Source organism: Onychomys torridus, chromosome 7 (assembly GCF_903995425.1).
Source record: "Onychomys torridus chromosome 7, mOncTor1.1, whole genome shotgun sequence".
Lineage (NCBI taxonomy): Eukaryota > Metazoa > Chordata > Mammalia > Rodentia > Cricetidae > Onychomys > Onychomys torridus.
The window spans coordinates 78,392,828-78,418,018 of record NC_050449.1 but is presented as its reverse complement, the minus strand read 5'-3'; positions in this window follow the sequence as shown (position 1 = coordinate 78,418,018).

The following is a 25,191-nucleotide window of genomic DNA, read 5'->3' as shown; positions in this document are numbered from 1 at the left end:
TAGCTAAAGAATCACAGCATGTATGCAGAGGGCCTAATGCAGACCCATGCAGGATCCATAATTGCCACTTTGTTCTACACAAGCTCCTATGGACTCTGCCTAGTTGATTCTGTGGCCCTTGTTTTCCTGGTGTCCTTGACCCTTCTGGCTCCTACAATCTGTCCTTCCCCTCTTCTGTGGAGTTATTTGAGCTCCACCTATGTTTGGCTGTGGGTCTTTTATCTGTTCCCATCAGCTGCTAGAAAAAGCCTCTTTGATGATGATTTGGTTAGCCACCAATCCCATGAGTAGGAGAATATCATTAGGAATCATTTCATGGACTTATTTGACAGTCATGCTTGGTTCTACTTCCAGATCCTGGCCATCTAGGCACTGATAGGCATGGGCTTCCTTTCATGGTGTGGGCCTCAGGTTAGACCAGTCTTTGGTTGGCCACTCATACAGGCTCTGGGCCACTCCATTGTCCCAGAGCATCTTAGAGTCAGAGCAGGTTGTAGGTCATAGATTTTTGTGGCTGGGTTGGGGTACCAGTCCAACCACTGGGAGCCTAGCCAGGTTACCCAAGATGGTTCAGGCTCCATATGCTCCATTAATAGGAGTCAATCTCATAAGTTCCAGGAAGTTTCCACTGCAGTAGGTTTCCATATTGTCCCCTAAATGTCCACCTTTGTTAGTTGTATCTCTCCCCCAGTCCTTCCCTCTCCTACTGGATCCCTTTGTATGACAAAGTTTCAAGTATTTGAAGAAAGAAATTCAAGAAGATATTGGAAGATAGAAAGATCTCTCATGCTCATGGATTGGTAGAATTAACATAGATTTAAAAATGACCATTTACCTAAAGCAACTTACAGACTCAATGTAATCCCCATCAAAATTCCAACACAATTCTTTGGAGACCTTGAAATGACAATACTAAATTTCATACAAAAAGCAAAGCAAAGCAAAGCAAACAAACAAACAAACAAAAAACCAAACCCACAGGATAACTAAAACAATCCTATACAATAAAAGAACATCTGGAAGATTAACTACCTCTGATTCCAAGCTGTATGATAGCTTGAATAAAATATAAAAATGAAACAGTAGTAAAAACTGCATGTCATTGGCATAAAAACAGGTACATTGATCAATGGAATTGAATTAAAGACCAAGACATGAGTCCACACACCTATGGATACCTGATTTTTTATAAAGAAGCCATAAATATACAATGGAAAGAAGAAGCATCTTCCAGAAACAGTGCTGGTCTAACTAGATGTCTACATGTAGAAGAATACATATAGGTCAATATTTATCACCCTGCACAAAACTCAAGTGGATCAAAAATCTCAAAATAAAACAAGACACATTAAACCTGTTAGGAGAGAAAGTAGGGAATAGCCTTGAGCACACCAGCCCTAGAGACTATTTACTAATAGCACCAGTAGTGCTGGCACTAAGACTGACAATTAATCAATGAGACCTCAGGAAACTGAAAAGCTTCTGGAAGGCAAAGGACACTATCAATAGGACAAAATGGCGGCCCACAGAATTGGAAAATATGTTCACCTACTTCATATCTGAGAGATGGCTAATATCCAAAATGTATAAAGAACTTAAGAAACCACGCACCAACAAACCAAATTCCAATTCAAAAGTGGGGTACAGACTTAAACAGAGAATTCTCATTAGAGAAATCTAAAATAGCTGAAAAACATGTAAAGAAATGTTGAACACCCTTAACCATCAGGGAAATGTAAATCAAAACTACTTTTTCCATCTTACACATGTCACAATAACTAAGATCAACAACACAAATGACAGCTCATGCAGGTGAAGATGTAGAACAAGAGGAGCATTCCTCCAGTACTGGTGGGAGTGCAAACTTGCACAGCCATGATGGAAATCAATATAGCAGTTCCTCAGAAAATTGGTAATTGATCCACCTCAAGGTCCAGTTGTATCACTCTTTGGCATATACCCAAAGGATGCTCAATCATACCACAAGGACATTTGCTCAACTATGTTCATAGTGGCTTTATTCATAATAGCCAGAAACTGGAAACATCCTAGATGTCCCTCAACTAAAGAATGGATAAAAAAAAATGTGGTACATTTACACAGTGGAGTATTACTCAGCTTTTAGAAAAAAAATTACATCATGAAATTTGCAAGCAAATGAATGGAACTAGAAAAAAATCATTCTGAGCAAGGCAACCAAAACCCAGAAAGACAAACATGATATATCCTCACTTATGAGTGGATATTAGCTGTTAGGTAAAGGATAATCAATCACACTACAATCCACATAATTAAATTTAGATAAAGAGGAGAGGTCTAGGGGCTACATGTATTCCATTTTTTTCAACAGATGAATAATATTTACAGTTACATTATCCACTTATCAGGTAATGGGCAACTGGGCTATTTCCAATTTCTGGCTCTTATTAATAGAGCAGCAATGAGCATAGATGAGCAAATATGTCTGTAGTAGGATGTAGAATGTTTTGAGTACATGCTAAAGAGTTATATACCTGGATCTTTCGGTAGATTCATTTTCAGCTTTTTGCGTAACCTCCACACCAATTTCTGTAGGGAAGACTACAGTTTGCATTCTTAGCAGCAATGAATAAGTGTTTCCCTTTTCCTGAGTCCTTGCCTATATATGTAATTGTTTATTTTACTGACCTTGATCATTCTGACTAGAGTAAGAAGAAACCTCAAAGTACTTCTCGTTTGCATTTCCATGGTAACTATGCATAGTGAAAACTTTTAAATTGTTTCTCTGCCATTTATGTTTCATCTTTTGAGAACTCTCTGGTTAGTTCTATATCCAATTTTTAACTGTTGTTTTCTCTTGGTGTTTTGTTGTTGTTCTTAGTGTGTTCTAGATTTTAACCCCCTATTAGATGTATAACTGGTAAAGTTTCTTTTCCTGTTGTTTAGGCTGCCACTTTTCATGAACAATAGTGTCCTTATTAGCTTCCTGAGGTCTGATTTATTAGCTGTTGGTCTTAATGCCTATGCTATTGGGGTCCTGTACAGAAAGTCATTTACTGTGCCAATGGGTTCAAGCCTATTCTTTACTTTCTCTTCTATCAGATTCAGGGTATCTATTCTTACATGTCCTTAATCTATTTGGAGTTCAATTTTGTGTAGGGTGATAGATATGGACCCATTTTCACTCTACTACATGCACCTATCCATTTTGATGAGCACTAGTTGTTGAAGATGATGTCTTTTCTCCAGTGTGTATTTTTTGCTTCTTTGTTAAAAATCAGGTGTCCATAGGTATTATGGAATTATGTATGGGTCTTCCATTTTATTTTATTGATCAACATGTGTTTTAATGCTAATATAATTCTGTTTTTATTGCAATAGCTCTGTAATATAACTTGAAATCTGGGATGGTGATACTTCCAGCAGTTCTTTTGTTATTCAAGATTGTTTTAGTTATCCTGTGTGTGTGATTCTATATGAAATTGAGGCTTGATTTTTCACTTTCTGTGAACAATTTTGTGGGAAGAATTTTGATGGGGATTGTATTGAATCTGTAGATTGCTTTCAGTAGGGTGGTCATTTTCCATGTTCACAACAATGCTACTGATTCATGAGCATGGAAGATCTTTCCATTTTCTGGTATCTTCAACTTTTTCTTCAATGTCTCAAAGATTTATTATACGAGTCTTTAATTTGCTTGACTAGAGTTATCCCAGGATATTTTCAAGACAATTTCTGAGTCTTTAGTGTTCTTTATCAAAAGAATCATATAATTCGCAATAAGGATACTTTTGACTTTGTCCTTTCCTATTTAAATCTTGATCTCAGTTGTCCTATTGCTCTAGCTAAGATCTTAAGCACTATGCTGAATTGGTATGGAAGTCATAGACACCTTTGTTTTACTTCTAATTTTAGTGGAAATGATTTGAGTTTCTCTCATTTTAGGATGGTTTTAGCTGTGGGCTTTCTATAATTATGTTGAGGTATATTCACTGTATCTGTAGTCGCTTGACAAGAACTTACTTTCTCTCTCTCTCTCTCTCTCTCTCTCTCTCTCTCTCTCTCTCTCTACACACACACACACACACACACACACACACACACACACACACTGAAGCCAACTTGATCATGCTAGATAATTTTGTGAATTGTTCTTGAATTTGATTTGAAAGTATTTTATTGAGACTCTTTGTATCCATGTTCATAAAGTATAGTGGCCTGTAATTTCCTTTGTTTTGTAGGGCCTTTGTCTGATTTTTGGTATCAGGGCTATAGTGGCATCATAAAACGAATTAGGGAATGTTTGTTCCTTCATTTGGTAGAATAATTTTAGGATATATTGGCATTAGTTCTTCTTTAAAGGCTTAGTAGAGTTCTGCACTGAATGCATCTGGTCCTGGGCTTATTTTGGTAAGGCGATTTTAATTACTGCTTCTATTTCACCAGAGGTTATAGATCTGTTTAAATTGTTTATTACATCTTGACTTAACTTTTATAGGTCATATATATTAAGAAATTAATCCATTTCTTTCAGGTTTTCCAATGTGGTGGAATAAAGATTATTAAAGTATGTTTTTATGAGTCTCTGAATTTCCTAAATGTCTATATTGATCTTTCTCCATTTTTATGCTTAATTTTATTAAGTTTGAACTGCTCTCTTATTTCTGTGGTTATTTTGGTGAAAGGTTGATCAATTTTGTTGATCTTCTCAAAGAACCAAACCTTCAGTTTGGTGACTATTTCTGTTTTTTTCCTATTTCATTGGTTTCAACCCTGCAATGGATTATTTCTTCCCAAATACTCTTTTTATATATTATTATTTTTGTTTTTCTAGAGGTTCCAGGTGTATTGTTAAGTTGTTAATGTGGGATTTCTCTGGGTTTTTAATGTAGGTATTTTCTGCCGTGAACTTGCCTCTTAAAACTGCTTTCAATTTATCCTAAAAGTTTGAATGAGCTGTGTTTTCATATTCATTTGATTTTAGGAAGTTTTTAATTTCTTTCTTGATTCCTGTCTTGATACTATTTTCATTCAGTAGTGAATTGATTAGTTTCTGTGAGGTTATATACTTTTTGCAAATTTGATAGTTGATATACAACTTTAATCTATGGTTGTCAGATAGGATGAATGGTGTTATTTCACTTTTTACTATCTCTTGAGAATTGCTTTATGCCCTAATATGTGATCAATTTTGAAAGAAGTTCCGTGGGATGCAGAGAAAAAAATCCTTAGTATTTGGTTACAATGTTCTGTAGATGTCTGTTAAGTCCATCTGATTTATGACATTTTTAACTCCAGATTTTCTCTGGATGACCAATCTATTGATGAGAATTTGCTATAGATCTCACCCACTATTACTGTGTTAGGATGAATATGTAATTTTAGCTGTATTGTTAAATTTTATGAATTTGAGTTTCTTGCATTAATGTTCAGAATTATAATATCCTCTTAATCGATTGTTCCTTAAATATTATGATATGTCCTTCTCTAACTTTTTTGGTTAGTTTTGTTCTGCAGTTTGTTTTCTCAGATTTTAAGACACCTGCTTTCTTTTTGGTTCCATTTGCTTGAAATAACCTTTTCCATCCTTTTGCTCTATGATATCTGTCCCTAATAGTCAAGTGTGTTTATTGGATGCATTAGAAAGATGGATCCTGTTTTCTAATTTTCAATCTGTTAATCTTGTGACAATTAATATTGAAATTTATTAATGAGCAGTGTTTATTAATTCCCATTATTTTGTTGTGGTGGTATGGGTATTTCTCCCTCTTTTGCCTAACTGTTCTGGGATTATTTATTCCTTGTGTTCTTTTGGGTGAAGTTAATCTTGTTTTCATACTGAAGTCTCATTCTAGGCCTTTTGTAGATCTGGATTAGCAGTCAGAGATTACTTAAATTTGTTTTTCTCATGTAATGTTTTTCTTCTATTGATTGTGATTGATAGTTTTGCTGCATATATTAGTTTGTGCTGGTATCTGTGGTCCCTTAGAGCTTGTAGAACATCCTCCATATCCTTTCCCACTTTAAGAGTCTCTAGTGTAAAGTCAAGGTATTATTCTAATTGGCCAGCCTTTGTATATAACTTGGTATTTTTTCCTTGCATCTTTCAATACCTTTTCTTTGTTCTATACATTTGGTGTTATAAATATTAGGTGTAATAGGGACTTTCTTTTCTGGTCTAGTCTATTTGCTGTTCTGTATGTTTCTTGTACCTAGGTAGGCACTTCCTTCTTTAGGTTAGTGAAGTTTTCTTCTATGCCTTTATTTAAAATATTTTCTGTGCTTTTGTTGTGGGTTCATCTCTTTTCTCTATATCTATTATTTATAGGTTTGGTCTATTCAAACTGTCTGAAATTTCCTAGACATTTTGTCCTTGGACATTTTTAAATTTAATATTTTCTTTTACTAACCTATGCATTTCTTCTCACTTTTCTTTAAGAACTGATATTTTGTCTTCCAAGTCTTCTAATGTGCTTGTGAGACTTACTGTTGAGGTTTTTGTTTCACATCATGAAGTTTCCTTTCCAGTTTTATTTTGGTTTGGTTTTTCTTCAGTAATTCTATTTCTTGTTAAATTCTACATTCATGTCTTGATTTATTCATTGTTTTAATCAATTGTTTGTGTTTTCATGATCATCAATAAGGCACTTATTCATATCCTCTTTAAGGTCTTTGAATATATTCATAATTGCTATCTTGAAGTCCTTGTGTTTAGGTTAAATTGATATTCTCAGAGCCTAACCCAATAGGGTGGCTGGCTTCTAGAGGAGCCATAATATCTTGCTCATTCACATTTATGCTTTTGTCCTGGGATCTAGGCATCTGGCATTTTGGTGTTTTGAGTGTTTCATGGTGTAGATGTCTATTCTCATCTTTGTTGGATAGATTTTCCATTTCTTGGTTGCTGTTTTCCAATTTGATTCCTAGTTAATATGGTAAATGTGGGGCCTATGAGTATAAGCCAAGTGTGGTAGCTTTGGGGTCCCTAGTTCTGATTTGGGCTACAAATGGTATCCAACGTGTTGGCAAGAGTTTCCACCTAAAACCTGAGAAAAAAGATTCTAAACAGAGCTAAAAACAGCTTCCTAGTTGTCTCTCTCAAGTTAGCAGCAGCCTGCCGGTTTGAGCTACTATGGCAGGTTCCTGGCATGTGCTTCTGACCTGCAGTGTGGTGGGAATGAGGAGTCTACAAGTGGCACTTTACTCCGCTGCATGGTGGATTTAGCCTTTGCTAGTTAAAAAAAAAAAAAAAAAAGTTTCTGGGCTATGAACTGCTTTGATAGAACTGCTTCTGATAGTTGATGGTACACATGGCTCCAGACCCAGAGCTGGCGGTAAACTGTACCACCGCTGCCATGTTGGGAAGCTGAGGTGGGTAGAGCCAGCAGCCACAGTGGCGTTTCAGTCTTACAAAGATGGATATTACACGGAGAATCTGGTTTGTCTTGTCTTTGGGATTTTTAACTGCAGAAAAAGATTTGATTGTAAAAGCTGTTGAGTTAAACAAATATGTAAATTTTAAAGGTACCTTGACTTCAAAATTTGGATATAAGGATATGTTGCTTTGGAAAAGAGTCTCTGCTTTTGTTTCCACAGAAAGCCAGAGGCTGTGGATTTGTTCCAGATTAAGATACATCAGGTTTGATCAGTCAAGACCACCTGAAAGGTCTCCGATGACACCATGGCCCAGATGATCTAACATCCAGAATGGTTTCAAGGCAACTGGCTCAGAGGTTTACCCTCATGGACTACTCCATAATCCTAAAATTTTCTTTGTGTTCCCATAAGATACAGCGCCCCCCTCCAGCAGGAAGTAGTAAGAAAAACTACGCCCAAATTCCCAGCTGGCTTTGGAGATAGTATTGGCTCACTCCTTCTCTAAACCCAGACATATTGCTAAAAGAAAAGGTTAAGAGATTCTTGTGTCCCAAATCAGAAGAGCCCTCTGGTGTGGGACAGAGAAAAACCAATATTTTTCTTTAAAGCAGGTTGATTATAAATGTGATCTCTTTCTAAAGAGAAAAAGGGGATATGATATAGATATGATAGGATGAAGGGTAGATTAAGGAACTTACTTCTAAAGAACAATAACTTATTTAAAATGTTTTACATTGGTATAGATTTTAGTCTATTGATACAAACTTAAAGTTAATTTTGTTATACTTTGTATATATTTCTACTCGTGTTTAATGTATTATGTTTATATAGCTCATTTAAAATTGTAATGGATAATTAAAATAGATTAATAATTAGTCATCTATGATAATCATACTTATAGCCATGTTAGTTAAGTCTTCTAGGTATATATAGACATATTTCAGATAGATAGGTAATCTTCAAATACTTCAAAGACCTACAGAATATGGCATTTAAAATACTTTTAAAATTTAGACTTTCTGGACAGTGAGACATGCAAATTTTCTTTGTGTTCCCATAGATACAGCGCCCCCCTCCAGCAGGAAGTAGTAAGAGAAACTACGCCCAAATACAAAGGAACATTAGATGACTGTCCAGGCTGCCAGCTGTCTCTGTCTTGCATCCTTCTCCTGGTTCTCAGGTAATACTATATCCTTCTGAGGCCTTTGATATGGTTGAAGACTAGATCCTCAGTTATGATAAAACCTTAGACTCACAAATATAAGATAGATAGGATATCTTCTTTAATATTGTAACTGTAATTCTTGCTTGATAATTGTTTTATTGTCTGAAATTTTACTATATAAAAGTTAAAACCTTGCTTTAAAAAAAAAAAGAAAAGGGGAAGTGCTGTGGGATGTTCTGTATGTCAAATGTGTTGCTCTGATTTATTAAAATAAATAAAGTGCTGATTGGCCAGTAGCCAGGCAGGAAGGATAGGGTAGGTGGGACAAGGAAGAGGAGAAGGTGGGGAACAAGAAGGCTGGGAGGAGATACTGCCAGCCGCCACCATGACAAGCAACATGTAAAGACGACACTGGTAAGCCACAAGCCACATGGCAAAGTATAGATTAATAGAAATGGGTTAATTTAAGATAGAAGAAGTAGATAACAAGAAGCCTGCCACAGCCATACAGTTTATAAGCAATATAAGTTTCTGTGTGTTTACTTGGTTGGTTCTAAGCATCTATGGGCCTGGTGGGTGAGAGAGATTTGTCCTGACTGTGGGCCAGGCAGGAAACTCCATCTACCCCTAGTAGAGAGTTGTTCTGCAGATCAGGAGAGAGTCACAAAGGAATGGAGATGGGCTAGAAGGAAAGGGTGAGAGGGATGGTAGGGGAAAACTCAGAGAATCCTGTGTCTGTACCAAAAGGCTGGGTCCCTAGCAGGTTTGGCAGGACCATTTGAGATTTTCTTAAACATGAAAATCATGTCTTAAACATATTGTAGTTTGGTGCCTTGTGCTAATGAATTCTAAGACATGATAAATATTTTTAAATTTTATTTTTATTAATTTTCTTATTTATGTTCTTTGGTTGGAGAACAACAACAGCTAAAACTTATACAGCACTTACTACCTGTTCGGTCCTTGTACAGCTCAGGTGTAAACTGATTATTGCCATTTGAAGAACTGAAAAATAAAACTCGGAGATGGATTGGCATGATTAGATAGTCTAGGAGTCTGGCTTTGGATACTATCATGTTCTCCTGAGAATCACTTCCAATCCCTCACTAGGCCTATAGTTACCCTAACTCAAGAAAAGAAAAGGGAGCCTTTGTACCTTCACATCATGGGTAAGTGGCCACCACATCTTCTGAGACGGAGAGGGCTTGTGTGTGATCCATGCTCAGCAGCAGAACATGTTCTTCCTATTCATGGGAAGCGTGAGAAATAACTGGGAAGTGAGAGGACAACTTGAGAGACAAGAGGTGTGCCTTGTATCCTGCTGCCCTAGGAGTTACTCCTGTGCGAGAATGCTCTTTTGTCTCCTCTAGAAATTCCCACAGAGAAGCTTCGCTGCTTTGCACAAGAGTAACAGACTGGTTACAACAGTAACAACATGGTATTTAAACTCTGGAGCTGTAGTATGCTGTCCAGTTGAAGAGTGTATGGCTGGAGAAGGCTTGCTGCTATAATACGGATAAACAGATTATCAATATGGGTGATTTTTGAAATTTTGGTTCCCTTTCCAAATATGTCTGAAATGTTCTGAGAACAAAGAAGTCATGTGCTAAAAAGACCATGGGGCACAGGGACAGAAAGGCTTTATGTTCAGTACTAGCTGCCCTCTGAATCAATTGCACGGATTTAGTGAAGTTATATCACTTCGCTAAGCACTAGGTTGTTAGTTAGCCATACAAGTTACTATGAAGAATTCCAGTTATCAATGTAGACAATTAGTATTATTAAGCTGCCTCATATTGAGCTCTGCTCGCTGTACCAGTATGGCTGCTCATGGCTTCTATATGTGCTAGAAAAAAAAAAAAAACAAAACAAAACGCAATTATTCATTTTACTTCTGGCTTTACAAACTGAGAGTAAACTTCCCCTAAGGTTCTTAGAAAGTCCAAATGACAATAGTTCCTTTTAGTGGACACAAAAACACAACATCATAGCTTCTGGTGTTCCAAGAAGTCCATGCTTATGCTTTTCTGGGAATCACAATTTTACACACAATAGAAGATAAAATATGATTGTATTTAATTAATGGCTTAATATGAGGTTGTTGAATTCTAATGTAAGTTTGAAACTTACATTATCAAACTCGTGAAGGTACAGCAGACCAAAGCAACTGTGACCTTTTCGAGTTTCAGATTTTTTTTTTAATTTGTAAAAAAGTAAGTAATAGTAGCTGTCTGATATTGTCTGTAAGCAACCATATTTGATAATGCAACTTGTGTTCCCCAGCGTTGATGGTAGCCTGATCATTCATCCTATTTTCCTCGGATTTAGGACATTCAGTTTTAAACACAGGAAACAATGACAAATTGTTCTCTTCCCATTCACAAACTAACTGTTGATAGCTAAATTATTACATTTTTAAATCACCAAGTTTACATAGTTGTTTCTAATAAAAAGAAAAACGACAAATTAAAAAGGGAAAACATACTTTACTTTAAAATTAAATTCTATGTTTTATTTCCTTTCAAAATTTACAATGGGGTAATAATATACAACAGTGTCAGAAAGAGGTAGATTTCTATGGTAAGCAAAATTAACTTGAGAAAAAGGAGAGTTATGGGAGTAAGTGGCTGAAATTTTAGCTACAGATGAATTTCAGGCTTTATAGTTATTATATTCCTTTTCAAATCTTCCTTCATCTTGCAAATGGGCAGCTTAGTGTGATAGTCCAAATATTATATTAATGTGTCATGAGGGAGTAGAGTCTATGTTGTGGAAGGTATAGAGCCATATCTAAATTCTAGAATATTATTAAGACATTAGTTTTTAAAGAGGAGATATTCTCTCTAAAATTTATATCCAATAACAAAATTTTTAAAATTAAGGAAAATAAGTGCTGAGAAACAGAAAAATAATTATACATTTCCAGGATGGTGTGACACCACAATTTTCACTTTCTAATACAAACACATGAAACTCAAGTATTAAGATATGATGAAATACTTGTTTACTTATCTATTTATTTATGCTCAACTATGGCACCTGTGGGAAATCAAAGGACAAGTTGTAAGGGTTAGGCCCATCCTTCCACCATGAGGTTTCTTAGCCTTGAACTTAGTTCTTCCTGCTTGGTATCTATACCCTTACCTACTGAGCCATCTTAATGGCCTGTGTGTTGTTTTGCTGTGAGTATTGAAGTTCTGATGTCTCTCACCACTTCCTACCAGCTCAGTTCCACCTGCTTCTAAACACAGTCATTGTCCCATTAGCAGGATAGAAGGGGTTGCCACAGTTAAGTGAAATTAGAAAACTCAGAACAACAACATCACATTTTTTCTTTCATGTGCAGAAAACACATGGCTACAAGCATACATATACACACGGCATAAAAGTAGAGAGAAATATTGGAGAAATGGAAGAGGATTAGAGAGGGAGAATAGTGTAACAAGGGTGAATATGATCAAAGTATGTTACACACACATACATAAGTGTCATAATGAAGCCCATTATTTCGTAGAGTTACACACACAAGCACATGCTGGAATAATGTTATGTTCAGGAAATGACTGTCCTACAGGCTCTGTGCTTATCATGTGTACACTAATAAACATCTTGCTACAATAATTATTACAGTTCCATGTGAGCTTCCAAGGGGTTGACATTATGGTCATAGGAACCAGAGAAAGAAGGAATTCCAAAAGAGCAAGTGGGAATAGGCAAACAGCATTGTACAAAACCATGTCAGTTAAAATAAGTTATAAAGACTTAAGTAAGCCACTAGAATCAGAGCCAAGTGCATTGACAGAACAATGACAAAGGACTTTTAGTGTGTCTCAGTGACTCATAAAGAGTCCACTATTTTTCACTATGTGAAAAAGCATTGACATATTCTTCCAGGAAAAAGTTATATTTCTAAGGAAGCGTGTGGAAGTCTGTCCACTGTTCTAAAATAGACATCAACTGAAGAAAATCATGACAAAAACTGGTTTGTAAGTTTAAGGGAAAAAAATCCTTTTCAGTTTTCCCCCTGTTTCTCCCAATTTTAGCATGAATTCCTTAGAAAGGACCATGGCACTTTTGAGATAGGGCCTTGTTATATAGTCTGGGTTGATGTTAAAGTTGAGAATCTCCTGCCTTGGTCTCCAGTGTGCTGGAGGTTTATAGGTGTGTGTTCTCTCTTAGTCTAAGAAAAAATTCTTTTAGGCCTTTTGCCTTCTGGCAGTAAATGAAGAGCCGCTGAATCTCTTGGGAACAGAAAGATGATATAATGATGTAGCCAAGAGCACTGGGAGCAAGTCTCCCCTATAGCATGCTTACAAATTAAATAGATACAATTTTATAAAGCTTCAGATGAAAGGAAGTATCACAGTTACCGATGGAAAAATTGTTCATAGATATTAACTAAGAATAAAAATGAAACCTGGAGTAATCTTATGTGTACATTCTCAGTGAGAGAAGCAAAACAGGAAAAGTCTTTAAGGCTCTCTAATCTTAACCACAGTAACAGTCCTGGAAAAGCAAAACTGTTAAAACAGCAACAGAAGATGATGAACAGGGTGGATTCCCATCCTATGGAGGCCTCTAGGGGAGAAAAACAATTCTGAATGGCACACCAATGATGGAGACAAGCCATTGTACACTTATCACATCCTGTAGAATAAGGACAACATAGCAGCATCGGTATGGGTCTATTTATTGGTGACAGTGAGAGTGTCTAGGCCTGGAGTTATGGACTAACAGAGGCCTGAGAGCAAGACTAGAACATGGGAGGCAGAGATGAGGTGGCTGGGAGTCAGGCTGTGCCAGCAGCCACTGAAGGGAAAGAAGCCAGGCACCATTTCGAAACGACTTATGTAGTTAAGATTCATTTTAATTCCACCCCACAGCAAGGCAGAGCAAGTGACACTTCCACCCAAATCTCTTCCACCCAAAGCAGAGTCTAGCACGTTGACAAGACCCAAGAATTCCTTCCTTCGATCCTCATCAGGCTCACAAGCCAAGATCACAGTATCTTCTCTTGCACCTAACACTGAAACTTAAGACTATTATTGTTGTCACTACACTGAAATTGACTATCCCCTGGACCTACAAGGAGGACTATAAGATAGAACAAATAAGTCAAATACTGGAAATATAGGGAAAAAACACCAGCCAGAGGATAGATACATGCCAACAAATGTGCAAATACATTAAAGAAATACATACAGACTCACAAATCACAAGACAACACTCAATAATTTCACATGCTGCTAACCTATTGACACCATAAAACAAAAATGATGAGTTGGTTATCTGAAACACCAGAAAAAAAAGATCTCAGATCACTATTTTTAAAGAGTTCAAAGCCAAGATTGAGGTTTAAATAAATGTTTAAAGAATTTAATTCAAGACATGGAAAAGAAAGAGACAAATTTCTGAAGTGGGGGAAAGAATAGGTACCCTGATCCAAGAAAGAAGTTGAGACACAAAAAGAACCAAATGCAAATTATAGAAGGGAAAGAGAATCAGTCAGTCAATCCAATAAATAATAAAGCAGAAAGCTACATCACCAGAAAACACCAACCACCTGAATGAATACTGAGAATGGAGAAAAAGGTTGAGACAATAACAAAAATTGTCAGATACTGATGAAAAAACATGAATATTTTCAGATGTACGTGAAAAAACAAAACAATGAACATAACCAAAATAATGATACAATTTTTACTCCTGAGACTAAACCTAAGACTTTATGGGGTCGAAGGAGATAAGATAAAATCTAGAGGCTTAGGTAAGCCTTGCATTGAAATTACTACAATTTTCCAAACCTAGAGAAAGAAGTAGACACCTAAATGCAAGAAGAATATAGAACAACAAGTAGGCATGATTGGAGATGAATCTCTCCACGAAATACCATAGGCAAGATGTCAAAACTACAAAGCAAAGAAACAATGCTAAAATTTGTATGGGGAAAATGCTAACTAACACACAGAGGCAGATAAATCGTAATACCATCAGACTTGCTATCAGCAACCCCTAAAGCTAGGAAAACGTGGAACTCTGTATGTGTCATATGAGAGATGACTTCAAGACTTGTTGAAATTACTTGGACAATGAAATGAAGGGACAAAGTTAAAGTGACGCTACAGCACAGCGCAAGTGATTTCTCAAGAAATGTCGTCTCATTTTACCCGTCACTACTGTCAGTTTTATGCGGCGCTGTTTACCCTTTGAAAGAAAGTCACGAGGCACAACAAAACCCACTATATAAGAGTTTATTAGGAAAAGGGAGGGACAGGAAAGGATCTGCTAGTCCCATTTGGAAGACGTGTGTGGAAGAGGGGGGAGGCTACATGGGATCCGCATTTTATGGAGTCCCCTGCACATGTGCATATGGGCCTCCTCTGTAGCTATGCCATGCATGCACACAGATTACATGATCACACTGCTGCTCACAATTATGTGACCACTCAGCACACGGATTACACAGGACGTCCGGCCCGGAAAGGACTAAGCGTCTCGCCAGCACATGCATGATCATGGAGGTGTGGCCTGATTTCCTATCTACCATGTCAATGAAGACAACTCACTCTATCAATGTTTCTTATTTGGAATATGTCTGAGCAGCCTTAAGCTTGATATTGGCATCTAGACTCAAAATTGTACTTCATAACTAACAGTTATCTCATACTTGTCTTTTAGTGTTAGGTGAGGCATGATACTGACACAGCCAGGAGCAAAATTTTCATTATTGGTGACAGATAATGAGATAAATCAGAACAGACCTTATGCACTTGGCATCTGAGCTGTCTTCAAGCAAAATATTTACAAACAAATGATGTAGTTCCATGATCCTAAAAATCCTAAGACACCTTTATATTTTTGCCATAAATTTGCATCTCTCTTGTTTGTTTGTGATATTTTGACTCTTTCCTAAGCATCAATTCAGGCTTTCAGTGATTATGTTGGAGGCACATAAGTCCTAGAAAGCCTACAAAATGAAAAGCATCATCTAAGGAGCCAGTGCACAGAGGGTAATTTAGTCCCTGAGTGCCTATAGAGATGCTCACACTCATCACAGAAAGCAATTTGGACCATTCACACAAAGACTAACTTATGGAGAGACTTGGTTTTAAGTACTACTGAAATACATCTATCCAACCCAGGACTGCTGCTGGAAGTTTAGTCCAAACCCACATAATAGTGTTTCCATAAGCTTCAGCAGGCTACAGCAGAGGGAACCAGTGAGTAGTGAGTCAAGTATCACATTCATTTACCTTTCCTTGTTTGCTTCTTCCTCCCTCCCTCCCCCTCCCTCCCCCTCCCTCCTCCCTCTCTCTCTCCCTCCTGTTCCCCCTCCTTTCTCCCTCCCCCACTCCTCTTTCTTTCTTCCTTTTTGCCTGCCTGTATGCTTTTCTCTTTGGCATTTTTAAAACTTTTGAGATGAGTTCTATATAAAGAAGTCCAGTCAGGCAAACACTCACATATCAGTCTCTCCTAAGTGTTGAAACTATAGGCATGTACCAACACATTAGCTCGCTTTTTTGTAAGACATGAGAAAGATGAATAGGAATGCTAAAAAGAGTCATATCAAACAAATTGATCTATGATAATATAATTTCTGAAGCTAACAACACAGTGGAAGACTATGTTTAACTGTGATATGTTAGTTAATGTGTTCAGTGTCAATCTTCTTTAATAATGAGAACATGCTCACATACAGTAGGGTAGGTGCACTGTAAGAAGGAATTGACAACGTAAATGGAAAAAAATCTCCTGTATTCTTTGTTTGTTCAAAGAATATGCTCATGAAATTACAAATTACATTTGAAAAATACTCAATACTACTAAATATCAAAGAAATGCAAATTAAAATCATAAAATATTATCTCATACCTGTTAGAATAGATATTATCTAATACAAAGTCATCATTTCTGAAACCATACACACACAAGTCACACTAAATGGACTCAGCATGTTGTGTTATGTATGCACACACATATACACACAAACACACGCACACCAATATCAATATCTATCTGTCATCTATCTATCTATCTATCTATCTATCTATCTATCTATCTATTATCTATTTATTTAATCAATAATAATCAAAAAGAGGCCATGAATTGATAGCCAGTGAAGTATGAGAGAGCTGGAGGGAGGATTGAGAAGAAGGGAGCAATGTAATTCTAATTTCTAAAAATTTAATTTAAGAAGACAAAAAGATAATTGATAGAATGTGTAAAACAAAGAATACTATATATCTTGTTGGGGATATAAATCAATCCAGTAATTATGGAAAACTGTATAAAGTTTCCCCAAAAATTGAATAAAAATACCATATGATTTAGTAATACCATTATCAGCTACATATATTCAAAAGAAATTAAATCAGTATGTTGAAAGGATATCTGAATTTCCATGTTCACTGTAACAATATCCACTGTAGTTAAAATATGGAAATAGCCTAGCAATCTAATGATGAAATAATATATAAAGAAAATATAATTATAATTTAATCTTAGTAAAGAATAAAATTATATTTTTGAAACACCATGGATGAACTTGGGCAACATAACATTAAGTGAAAGAAGCTAGTTACAGAAAGATAGTGCCACCTGATCTCACCTTTGTGAGGATCTAAAAAAATGAACTCATAGAAGCAGACAATATGAAGATGGCTACTAGAGGATAATGGGTAAGGGAGGCAATAAAAATAATCATCAAAAAGTATAAAATATCAGTTAGATGGAGAAAATAAGCTGAGGTGACATAGTATATATCATAGTGACAATAGTTAGTAATACATTCTGTGGAAGAATTTCCAAAAGAGTAAATTCTAAGTATTCACAACAAAAATATTGGAAGCAAATATTGATTAGCTGGAGTTAACCTTTTTATAATCTATATGTACTTTATAGTACCAATAAACACATCTAATTCTTCTGAGTTAACATATCAGAATATATTTAAGAATGATATATTCATATTTATAGTGTTGGAAATGTGCTTACTGAGGAAGATAAAAACTAGATAGTCCATACTTCACAGCAGAGTGCTATCCACACCAAATCTCTGTACTGCCACTCAGATTCCAGGTAGAGATGATGCCCACACAGGTTGTAGTTTCTAGCCTAGAGATTTTCACAAAGTTCTGCAAGCTCATTTTATAACAAGTGTTACTATGATTCAATAGCCTAGTCAAGTAGAGAATAATTAACAAATGGATATATGTAATGGATATGTGTGCTGGATGTGAGGCTTGGCTACACAGGGTCCACGATGTTTGAGGTGACAAATTCATGGAAGTTTTATTTTCTTTTATTTGTTTTGCTTTGTTTGTTTGTTTGTTTGTTTTGTTTTGTTTTCGAGACAGGGTTTCTCTGTGTAGCTTTGTGCCTTTCCTGGATCTCACTCTGTAGACCAAGATGGCCTCTGAACTCACAAAGATCCACCATCCTCTGCTTCCTGAGTGCTGGGATTAAAGGCATGTGCCACCACCACCCAGCATGTTTGTTCTGCTTTTAAATTTGCAAGGAAAGGAATGGTTGATTGATCCAAAAGGATTGCAATTTTTCCAATTTGAGCATTATTTTATTATTAATAGACTGCTTGTGGTGAGCCACAAGAATATGTTATAAGGAGTCCAGCTTATATCAAAGCTATACCTTGACCAGGCCAAGGACCAGTCAAGTGGGAAGCCATCTAGCATGAACTATTTGGTGTTACACAGCTTAATATTCAGCTGCACCTTGTTATGAATTTCTTGTGCTCACAATCCCCATAGAATGTGTGTGTGAACTTCCCTGTTCCAGCTAGTGCTAGGATAAGGTCACATAGGCAAGACAAGTTGGCTGGAGACACATAGCTTTGTTTCTTGTACTAATGAAGCTCAGACCATCCCCTTGCCTTGAGGCCTAGAGGCTCTCCAGAGCAATTGACTGAGAACAAAAGAGGTTTTTACATATCAAGGTGGAAGGTAGGGTAGAGTAACATTCCTGAGGAGACAGAGAACCAAGTGGCCAGGGGAAGAAGGAACAGGAGTTTTCTGTAGAGGCGGACAGAAGGACATGACCAAGGAGAACACAGAAGTAAGGCAGAATTTTTGTGGAGTTCATCAGAGCCAGGAGTAGAAAGGAAGTAGAGATGGAGGGAGAGAATGAAGATGAGGTTGGAAGCATAAGAGTTTAGTTGTTAGCAGGACTTTGAGAGGACAGTAAAAGAGAGGACAAAGAGGAACTGAGTGTCAGGATGGAACTGAAGCAATGTAGACAGGATTTCATACCAGAGAAATAGTAGATGGACAAAGAGCTTGGTATATCTCGATTTATTCCTGCTCTGAATGCCTGACAGAACTCTAGCTGTATAGATAGAATTTTGTCTTAGCGGAATAAAGTTAACAGACATAAGAGCATAGTGTTCGTAGATTGTTTTTTCAGATATCCCACATTGGACATAGCATCTGACCAAGACTTTGGGTAATCAATAACTACCTACATATCATTGTAAATACCTGAATAAGGAGGCAGAGATCCTATGCTTTACAGAAATTACATATCATACTTGCTCAAATAGAGAGCACTATGTGCTGTGGAATAATCCTTTTGTACATTGTGAAGATTTGTCACTCAAATTGGTTTAATAAAGAAGCTGACTCCTCAATAGATGAACAGGGTGAGGTGAGTCAAGAGAGAAACTGAGAATTCTGGAAGGAGAAGGGCAGAGTCAGAAGAATTGTCAGCAGAGACAGAGAGAAGCAAGACGGGCATGTCATACTGAGAAAAGGTACCAAGCCATGTGGCAAAGCATAGATAGAACATATGGGTTAATTTAGATGTAACAAGCCTGAGCTATTTGCCGAGCATTTACAATTAATATTAAGTTTCTGAGTGATTATTTGGAAATGGCTGCAGCACAGGAAAACTCTACCTATAATTACACTTAGTGAAAATTTCATAGACAGCTCCCACCCCATCTAAACCTTGGCTTTCTATTTGTTTCCCTCATTCCTGAGCTTCTCCTGCATCAGTTAGGAAATATGCCATCATGGAATGCTCCCCATTACACCCTATGTTCTTCTCCAGTCATATTTCTTAGTTCCTCCTCCTTACACAACTTCTGTAAGGGGTTGATGAGGTTTTCTTTGTTTCCCAAGCTCTCTTTCCTTTCCTCAGTGCAACCCCAGGGGAAATAGCTTAATTAATCACTGTGGCATGAATGAGGATTGCTCCAGGGTTCAAGTTACAGTCCTCATCTCAGATGGACACCTGGTGACTTTACAATGGTCTCTTTACCTGCTTCTTGGTGCATCACTGACTCTTGTGATTTCTTTCTTCCTTGGTGATTGACTGTGATGAATCCCTCTCCATGCTTCTTTTCTCTTCCCTCTCTGCAGTCTCTGACATTTTAGCTGTACATTCCTTTGGAACCCTCATCAAGTCCAGAGTTTTAAACACTTTCCATGTTCTAGAGAAGTGCAGCTGTCCATGTCTAGTTCTAATTCTTGCCAAGTTCCTTGTGCATAGCGACTATCGTCTCTTATCCAAAATTTAACTAAACATTCCTGGTTGGTTTCTGTATTTTTTCTCCTCCTCTTGTGATCTCTTTTCTACATAGAGGCCAAAGGCAGTTTTAACAAAACAAATGATATCAGGTCAGTGTCCTAATTGAAACTAGCCAATGACATCTTGCCTATTATACTTGGGATGAAATCTAAACTATTTTTTCTTTAAAATAAGGCCATAAAGCATCTAGACTCATTTATAACTGCTATGTCACACTAACTGGTCTGTTACTGTCTCCTCTTTCCCATATAATTGTTAATGGAATTTCTTGAGCCCATAATGTTCAGTCCCACTTCAGATCCTATGGATGGCCAAACTTAACTGGTAAATATGTGGTAAGCTAGTAAGATTTTTGTCTCTGGGTATAGGCAGCTGGTAAGACATTATCTTTGGAGATATCTTTAAGGTGCTTCTAGAAGAAAGCAGCATTTAAATAATTGTATGGTGTAAAGAAGATGGCCTCTGGAATGTAAGAGGCATCAATTAATGCACAGAGGGCTTGAATAGAGAAAAAGGCAAATTTGTTCTCTTTCTCTGGCCTTGTCTCTTTGGGTGAGGCTGTCTCTCTTCTGCCTTCAGATATCAAAGTGCCTGGTTCTCAGGTTTTTGAACCTGGACTAAATTATATCACTGGCATTCCTGGTTTGATAATATGAAGATGACATTTTATGGATCTTCCACACCTCTGTAGTTATATAGGACAACTTCCATAATACTTCAGTTTCATTTCAGTCACTTGATAAAATACACTGACAGAAAAGCAACACAGCAGAAGAAAAGGCTTATTTGTTTATAGTTACAGAACCATAGAGGTAGAGAGAGAGAGCAGTTCCAGTTCCAGCAAGAGGACAGTCAAAATCCCAAAGAGAGAGAGAGAGAGAGAGAGAGAGAGAGAGAGAGAGACAGAGAGAGAGACAGAGAGAGACAGAGAGAGAGCAGTTAGAAACCCAGAGGGAGGACAGTTAGAAACCCAGAGGGAGGACAGTCAGTACCCCAGAGGGAGGACAGTCAGTACCCCAGAGGGAGGGCAGTCAGTACCCCAGAGGGAGGACAGTCAGTACCCCAGAGGGAGGGCAGTCAGTACCCCAGAGGGAGGACAGTCAGTACCCCAGAGGGAGGACAGTCAGTACCCCAGAGGGAGGGCAGTCAGTACTTCAGAGGGAGGGCAGTCAATACCTCAGAGGGAGGGCAGTCAATACCTTGGAGGGAGGACAGTCAGTACCCCAGAGGGAGGGCAGTCAGTACCCCAGAAGGAGGACAGTCAGTACCCCAGAGGGAGGACAGTCAATACCCCAGAGGGAGGGCAGTCAATACCTCAGAGGGAGGGCAGTCAATACCTCGGAGGGAGGGCAGTCAGTACCCCAGAGGGAGGGCAGTCAGTACCCCAGAGGGAGGGCAGTCAATACCTCAGAGGGAGGGCAGTCAATACCTCAGAGGGAGGGCAGTCAATACCTCAGAGGGAGGGCAGTCAATACCTTGGAGGGAGGGCAGCAAGAACCCCAGAGTGAGGGCAGTCAGTACCCCAGAGGGAGGGCAGTCAGTACCCCAGAGGGAGGGCAGTCAATACCTTGGAGGGAGGGCAGTCAGTACCCCAGAGGGAGGGCAGTCAATACCTTGGAGGGAGGGCAGTCAATACCTTGGAGGGAGGGCAGTCAATACCTTGGAGGGAGGGCAGTCAATACCTTGGAGGGAGGGCAGTCAATACCTCAGAGGGAGCGCAGTCAATACCTTGGAGGGAGGGCAGTCAATACCTCAGAGGGAGCGCAGTCAATACCTTGGAGGGAGGGCAGTCAATACCTCAGAGGGAGGGCAGTCAATACCTCAGAGGGAGGGCAGTCAATACCTTGGAGGGAGGGCAGTCAATACCTTGGAGGGAGGGCAGTCAATACCTCAGAGGGAGCGCAGTCAATACCTTGGAGGGAGGGCAGTCAATACCTCAGAGGGAGCGCAGTCAATACCTCGGAGGGAGGGCAGTCAATACCTCAGAGGGAGGGCAGTCAATACCTCAGAGGGAGGGCAGTCAATACCTCAGAGGGAGGGCAGTCAATACCTTGGAGGGAGGGCAGCAAGAACCCCAGAGTGAGAGAAGAACTGTAGTTGACATCTTGATTGATGTAAGCTATCAAGTTTGCAGTAATTTCTTACTGAAACCCTAAGAACGGAGCACAAAGAACAGCCAAACAATTAAGACACTGAGAAAATAAGAGTAAAGTGAAGAATATAGAAATACGAAACAAAGATGGAAAGGAAGTATGTACAAATGTTAAAACATTTGTGTGAATTGATTCCTTTATCCAAATTTTGAATTCTCAATGTAAGTAACTTCTATAACTAGAAACATAATGAATGGTATAAAAACATAACACTGGAAGAACTCATTTTTGAAAGTAAAGTTTTCTGCCACAGTCTTCCAGTTTTTTGTTTTTATTCTTCTCTCATACAATGCTTCCACTCCTCCCAAGCCCCCCATCACTCTCCCATTTCTACTTTCACCTGACTTTCTTGCACCTTCCTAAACTTTGTCTTTGTGCCTTCTAGTCAAATGCAAGGAAAAAACGTTCCTTAAAACGTCTCTAGTACACAATTTTTTTCTTGTTACCTCTCTGTGTTTTGTTTCTTCTTAATGCATCTCCTCCAATGTTCTTGAGCCTTCCTGTGTTGATTGCCTGTGGATCAACTCTTCATTAAAATATGTGAACTTTGCTGGAAGAGGATTGATTGGGTAAATCTTATCAGGATCATGGCTTACTGCTAATTAGAGAGCAGCTTGTTGTGACCGATGCATTTGAATAACTCTAATTCTTCCTAGCTTTATAAAATAATAAATATTGTTGTAATATTTTTAGCTAGGAGATTAGATTTTGAGAGCAGTTTTAGGTTTGTAGGAAAATTAAGCAAAAAATACCAAGTTCCTCTCCCAATCTCCGTCAGCAGTTTCTCTTTTATGTGCACCCTTGATTAGTGTGTGTAATTGATTACAACTGATGAGTCAGCACTACTACATTATTGTGGCTTACACTAGGATTTACTCTCTGTTGTGGTGATATTGTGTTCCCCAATATATCGTGTACGCTAATAAATTTATCTGGGGTCAGAGAACAGAACAGCCAATAGAAAGACATAGAGACCAGAAAATGGTGGCACTCACACCTTTAATCCTAGACTTCTGGAGGCAGAGATCCATCCATATCTCTGTGAGTTCAAAGCCACACTGGAAACAGCCAGGCATGGCTTTTTCCATGCCTTTAATCCCAGGAAGTGATGGCAGAAAGCAGAAAGGTATTTAAGGTGTGAGGACAAGGAACTAGAGTCTGGTTAAGCTTTTAGGCTTTTGAGCAGCACAGTTCAGCTGAGAGGCATCCAGTCCAAGGAAACAGGATCAGCCGAGGAATTGGCGAGGTGAGGCAGCTGTGGCTTGTTCTGCTTCTCTGACCTTCCAGCATTCACCCCAATACCTGGCACCAGGTTTGTTTTCATTAATAAGAACTTTTAAGATTCGTGCTACACTTTGTGTTATATATCCTATGTAAAAGGTCTTAATTTCTTTATCACAATATGACTAGTAATAGTTTGATTTGGCTGTTTTTTCAAGGATCTGAGTTTGGTTCCCAGCATCTCTTATCAGGTGGCTCACAAACACCTGTATCTCCAGTTCCAGGGTATCCAAATCTCTCTTTTTGCCTCTGTAGGCTAGAAAACACTCACACATTCACATATGCAAACACACACACACAGACACAAAGTCATATACAGAGTTAAAAAACAGAAGCCTGGTGGTGGCAGGGGACACCTTCATTCCCAGCACTTGGACGGCAGAGGCAAGGGAATCTCTGTGAGTTTGAGGCCAGTCTGGTCTACTAAATGAGTTCCAGAGAAGCCAGGACTGTTACACAGGGAAACCCTGTCTTGGAACAACAACAAAAACTGTACAATGATTTTTTTAAAAAATGTTTATAATTTATTGGAAGTCACCTCTGGCTTTTATATTAATTTTGCATCTTGATGGTTTATTGAAAGTTTTTTTTATATGTGGAAGTTTTTTGTTGGTATCTGTGATTTTTTTAAAATGTGTATGGGTGTTCTGTCTATATACTATTTGTGGGCAGTGCCCTTGGAGACCAGAGCATGGCATCAGAACTGTGTTACAGAAAGTCTTAAGCTGTCATATGGGCAATGTGAATTGAACTTGGGTCCTCTGGAAGATCTGTCAGTGTTCTTAACCACTGAATCGTCTCTCTAGGACAATGAATGAGGCCTTTTTTTTTTTTTTTTTTTTAAAGAAAAAACTCTCATTGGCAATAGAGATAATTTAACTTCTTTCCCAATCTTTATCTTTTTTTTTATAATTTTCTTTTGACTTACTGCTCTAGCTAAAATTTTGAGTATTGTATGTATAAGAGTGTAGAGAATGGGCACCCTGGACTCATCCTACATTTAGTTTTCATATTTAATATAACATTAGCTATAGATTTCAGGTACACAGATTTTATTATGTTGAGATATTTTCTAGTTACTTCTAGTTTCTTTAGGATCTTGAGCACAAAGGGGAGTGGAACTTTGTTATATAACTTTTCTTCATCTACTGATATGTTTATGTGATTTTTGTCTGTAAGTCTACTAATAGTGTATAATACTTAAAATTTTTAATTTTGTTTATGATTATTGTGCATATATGTGTCCGATGTGGGACATGTGTATATCACAGTGCATGTATGGAAACTTTGTAGAGTTTGTTTTTTCTCTTGATCTTACACGAGTTGCAAGGATCAAGCTGAGGACAGCAATCTTTCCTGGCAAGCACTTATAACCACTCAAACATCTCACCAGTCCTCAGTGTGCTTTATTCAGGTATAAAGCATAAAATTGTCATTTGCTGGAAAAAAATGGATCTAACTGGGGATCGTCATGTTCAGTGAAATGAACCTGACTTAGGAAGACAAATACCACAATGTCTTCATGTATAAGGAATCTAGATTCAACTGTGTGTGTGTGTGTGTGTGTGTGTGAGAGAGAGAGAGAGAGAGAGAGAGAGAGAGAGAGAGAGAGAGAGAGAGAGAGAGAGAGAGAAGCACACTGAAGATGAATGGAAATGAGGGAACCAGAGAGAGAGAGAGTAATGGTAGGTA